This window comes from Octodon degus, unplaced genomic scaffold (genome assembly GCF_000260255.1).
Source record: "Octodon degus isolate 3935 unplaced genomic scaffold, OctDeg1.0 scaffold00191, whole genome shotgun sequence".
NCBI classification, from domain to species: Eukaryota; Metazoa; Chordata; class Mammalia; order Rodentia; family Octodontidae; genus Octodon; species Octodon degus.
Window position 1 is genome coordinate 1,971,347 of NW_004524767.1, and position 6,007 is coordinate 1,977,353.

Below are 6,007 nucleotides of genomic sequence, written 5' to 3' on the forward strand. Positions count from 1 at the left end.
AAAAAAAGATTTGGTACAAAACTGTTTTATACAATTCCAAAAATCTATGATTCTTCACAGGTTACTAAAATCAAGTAAAAATATTAAAAATAACATGAAGGTAACTAAGTTTTACTAGAAATATACTAATTTTTTCTGAGCTCTGTCTTCACAAATAGTGGAAATTATCCTAAAGGAATATATATTAAAATTACAAATGAAAAAGTGGCATTTCAGTTAAGTTTTTTCCTTGATTATTGACTTGGTTTTTAAACTCCTGTTCCTATTGGTTTCATGTTTATTTTGAAAGTTTTAAAAAATTTTCTGTATTAGGGGCCAGGGGGATGCCTCAGTAGGATAAGCATTTGACTGGCAAAAGCAAGGATCTGAGTTCAATCCACGGTTCCCACCCCAAAAAAAAAAATTCTGTATTAACATTTCTATTTTGGATATCTAATTTATTTTCATAGTAACTGGTCTGCAGTGATTGGTATTAGCAATGGTAAAAATTTGTATGTCTTTTATTCCAATTTTGGAGTTTTTGGACCTTTTCTTGGAATCCATTGAACTGGATACAGAACATAGATTACAACTGACGACAAAGCTTTCTATTTGTCTTACACATCTACACTCACCTTAAACTTTCTTAGAACAAAGCTCTGGAAATCATTAAAAACTTCCTTTCTAATAAAGCTCATGACTGGAATCATGAGATCATGAGTGTTGCAGACTAGCTACATAACTTGGAGCTTTTGAAAATTAATTTGGTGTAAGAAAATTGTTTATTAAACATCTCAAAATAGTAATTCTGTTATATAAAATCTGTGCCTTCCAGATTGCTGTAGTATTATATATTGTAGATTGAAGAGAAAGGCATCATAAGTGATAGTAATAGTAATTCTGTTCCATAAAATCTGTGCCTTCCATATCGCTGTAGTATTATATATTATAGATTGAAGAGAAAGGCATCATAAGTGATACAAGGATTTTAGGTTTTGTTCAGGAGAAGATGAACAGGAACACAGAAGAACCTTGATCTAGTCGACTGCTAGTGGATAAGCACACAAGTAACAAAGGATAAATGAGCAGAAATAGTTCAATAACCAGTCAGATACTGAACAAACCCATAAACTCCTCTGACTTGTGAGTAAGCTCTAGTATTTTGCTTTATCTCACTACATGTGCTCAGCTGTAGTTGTTTCTTTATCTGTCTTCTTTCTCCCTGCATTTCATAGCCTTAAAATAAAATTGAGTAGTAGTGTTAAGAATTCTAACAAGTAATCCAGTTCCAGGTTTAGTGTTTTTCCAAGTGATGTGTGCCACTGCCTGGGGTTACTGGGCCAGTGGGTGCTCTTTTGCTGATCTAGTGTCCACAGGGCTGGTGATAACAGAGAAAAGCCGCAGCAGCATCCATCTGAGCACGGACACTGCCTAATGGTGTGTTAAAACTGCAATGAAGGATAACTTGCTGACATTATGTCTCCTGAAGGGACACACACAATTGCTGACTCTTTTGTTTTTTTAATTGGTCAGTTGCATCCTATAAAATTTGGCATGAGAAATAATTTGCCCTTTCAGGTGGCTCTGGACATAAAATCCCTACCCAAGCAAAACCCAGACTGCTCATGTGTGATTGAGAACATCCCTTTCCTGTAGGGGGATGATGTACTTTGCTTTTGAAGCTACTTATTGTTCTGTTTGGTAAACATGTGCCAAGGTGGACCGCTGGCTGACCAGGAAGGTAATCCCACTGCTTCTTATATAGGAAAGTCAATGGCAAGATAATCTAATATGCAATGAATATGATTGGAAAAGGAAAAGAAAAGCTTGTTGACCCTTAAGTTCCAAAAGAAATATTTTCATTGGGAAATTAAAGTAACCAGGATCCAATGTAGCTTTTAAAATGATAGCTATTGTGGTTTTATAAGGATTGAGAACAGCTGTACTATGAATGTGTTAAAGCAGCTGTTTAACTTTGAATGCATATCGATTTTTTAGGATACAAATGGAGACAGATATACCTAGGTAACATAGTCATATTTCTATGAAGTAGAATAGTTGAAAATTTTACTTAGACTTGAGGTTTCCACCTACTTGTACCAGGATTTATACAGAGTTTTTATACCTATCTCATGGTAGAACAGCCACGATGTATTATCCAAAGATATTAGCTAGAATATATGAAAATAATACAAACAGCCCTAACAGAAGTAGACTATAATTCAATAATAAGAATGAAAGAAGGAGGGTTCACTTAGGCCATGGCTTGTTACTAATGTGAGATTTGAACCAGATATTAAATGACTTGGAAAGTTAAAGATAAGAGAAAAAAAATTTAAGTAGGACAGAATAAAAGAAGACACATAAAATATAGTGAATTTCAGGAAATGGGAACTTAGCCTATTTTACTAGAAAGATATAACTAACAAGAAGCAGTGAAAGGTAACATTAAAGCAGTTAGACATAGATGAAGTAGGGAGAACTTTGAATTCCTGGGAAGAAACACACACATATATTCTATGGGAAATTGAAGTTTTCTGAAAATTGTAGTGCCATGTTCACAATACTCTTTTTACGAAGATTAATTTGGCAATGAATGTGATGTAGATGGGAATTGGGAAATGCCAGGGCCTGTTACTGAGTAGGTGATCTTACAAGTTATCAGTTGGAGGTACTTAGGAGAGTATAAAAAGCCAATTGGAGAAAAGAAGGTAATTGGATGGAAACCCTGCCGTGAAACAGCACTTTACTGAATGGGCTGGACAAGCCAATGCATGACAGCATTCAAGTGTTATCATCTCTGTTTTGATATTCCTGAGGAAAGGAATCAAATACATAAGAAAGATCCTCCAGTAATGTATGGGGGTGAAATGTGAAAGGGTCTAGTGTCTAGTCAAGATGGTTCTGAAGTTACATGTCCAGAGCTGCTATGTCAAGGTGGTTTTCAGTTGTGGATATTTTGAAGGGATGTTTAATGAACACCATCAAAATCTTGAAGGCAGCACACCACTGGGCAAAGAACGTACAGCATATATTTCCCACTGGAAAATTGGTATATGTGTAGTTTGATTTTTTTCAATTTATATGCATATTAATCTAACTAAAAAACGGACTTCTATTTTTTGGAATAATTTTATTGATAAAAAAATAGCAGTGAGACAGTTTCAAATCAAATCAGTAGGACAGTTTCAATAATTAAAACACTGCATACATTCTTCTAAGTGGTTAATTGTTGTACAAAATGCAGACTTGAGATCCTATTTACAAACACCATTAGAACAAATCATTCTATTCATTAAGAGAATGTAACTATATATATATCCTGACCACTTTGAATACACAGATACAAAATGGATATTGATCTGTATGCCCTTTTTTTGTTAAGTACTGTTATTTGAATATTATAGGTGTATAAACTCAGCAAAATATTTAAAAACAGTCCAGTACTCCATAATAGTATTGGGTCTTCCACTTAACCGGCAATGTCAGAAATTGTTGACCTGAGTCCCACGCAGCTCAACATAACAGCATGGCTTTATTTCTTATATTTCTTTTTTATACTTTTCTTCTGGATGGTTAAGAGCAAGGTAAAGCAGGACATATGCAACAAGAGTTGTAGCTTTTGGGTCTGATAAGGTCAGTGAAATCCCCTCAGGATTTATCCTGAGATCCTGTACCTCATATTGTAGAACTTTTGTCAGTGCCAGCCATGTGGATGAGTCACGGCCATTGCTTGGCCAATGTGCTCTCTGCGAAAGCCTGAGAGAGTGTTTTCGCTCCATGTGACTCTCCTTAGGCACACTCTACATCATCAATCACTTTCCTCTTTTGCTCCATAATCTTCTTGATCAGACAATTTGGTAAACTACTGAGTTACATGGCGTGACAGTACAAGTTCTCATATGTCCCGAGTTTTAATTGACCTTAGAAGGCTAGGGCCAAAATGTTGGCTTTCCTTGCAGCCCTCATTTTTCAATAATTTTGGTCTGAAAACTTAAGCTTAACCATCCGGAAGACAAACTTGTTGTTATTATCGAACAACTTAGGCTGTTAAGCTTAACATCAATATCTGTCTGCATATCAAACATCTTAGACATAATATAGAACAGGAATTTTTCATCAAGTATTGATATGTTGAACTTTAAGTCCCTACAAAATATGATAAAAACATTTAAAAATTAGAATATATTTAAAAAATAGGCATAAAGAATTATATACTTCTCATGTTTGTACATAAGTCCGAAAATTTCACCATATACAACCTTGAAGTAGGATAGTCCCACAATATTCCTTTTCCTGTCTCTTGCTTTCCTTCACCACCCCATTCTTCTTGAACAACCATATACCTGAGAGACATCATAGTAGCAACTGGCATGTCATGACAAGCAGCCCATATTCAGTAGAACAGAATGACAGGCACTCCAAGCATGAAACTACTAATGCAAATTACCAACTGCAGTGCAGTAGCTTAGTTCACAGGAATCAGTATATATAGTTAGTCAGGGTGAGAATCTTTCCAATTAACTGCTAGATTAAAAAATCTTCTGAAGATTCTCAGGATCATTGCCTTGCTCATCTTCTACATATAACTGTGTGCCTTGATATTGTCATGTTTCCTATCTCTTCACCTTTCTCTCTCTTGATTAGTTAAGTCCTTGAGATCCTGCTTTCCTTTTATTTGTATTATATCTTTCTATTTGAATTTCTTCCTCTGAGTTTTTATACTAGGGAGACTATATGATATTTACACATGTGTGTCTGGCTTATTTCACTTATGAGTATGTGTTCAAGTGTCATCCATTTCAATATAAAGGCTTGCAGTTTATCATGCTTAATAGCTGAATAATACTCCATTGTATAAAAATATCACATCTTTTTCAACCATTCCTCAGGTGATGAGCATCTTGGTTATTTCCAAGATTTGGCTATCACAAATTATGCTGCTATAAACATAGGCACACATATATCACTAAGATATGATGATTTCAGATCCTCTGGGAAAATTCCCAGTAGAGGAATAGCTGGTTTAAAGGGGAATTCCAGTCCAACTTTTCTAAGGAATCTCCATACTGATTTCCATAAAGGTTGCACCAGTCTACATTCCCACCAGCAGTGAAGAAGAATTCTTTTTCCCCCACAGACTCTCCAAGATTTGTTGTTGGGTGATTTCTTTATGATAACCATTCCTTCTGGGGTGAGATGATATCTCAATGTGGCTTTAATTTGCATCTCACGAATGGCTAGTGATGTGGAGCATTTCTTCATATATTTATTTGCTTCTTTAATTTCTTCCTCTGAGAAGTGTGTGTTCATCTCAGATGCCCATTTCTGGATTGGGTCTTTAAATATTGGGGCCCTAGTGTTTTCTAGTTCTTTATAGGTTCTAGAGAGCAGACCTTTGTCTGAGTACTTATTTGTCATGATTTTTTCAAAATTTGTGAGTTGCCTTTTCAATTTGTTGGTAATTTCTTTTGAAATGAAAAGCTTCTCAGTAAGAGCAGGACCCAGTTGTTAATTCTTTCAACTGTTTCCCATGCGATTTTATTTCTGTTCATGAACTCTTTGCCTACCCTTATGTCTTCAAGGGTTCCTCCCACTTTATCTTCCAGGAGATTGAGTGTCTCTGCTTTAATGTTTAGATATTTAATCCATTTTGACTTTGGTTTAGTGCATGATGATAGACCTGGGTCAAGTTTGAGTTTTCGGCATGTAGAGAGCCAGTTTTTCCAGCACCATTTATTAAAGAGGCTATCTTTCTTCCAGTGAGTATGTTTGGCCCCTTTGTCAAAGATAAGGTGGCTGAGTGTGTTAGTAGGAGCTTCAGCATCTTCTAATCTATTCCATTGATCCTCAGGTCTATTTTGATGTCAGTACCATGCTGATTTTATCACAGTAGCTTTGTAGTACAATTTCAAGTCAGTAATGGTAATGCCTCCTGCCTTGTCTTTATTGCCCAGAATTGCCTTTGCTATTCTAGGTCTTTCCTGTTCCAGATAAATTTTAGGAATGATTTCTCTATGTCTGTGAG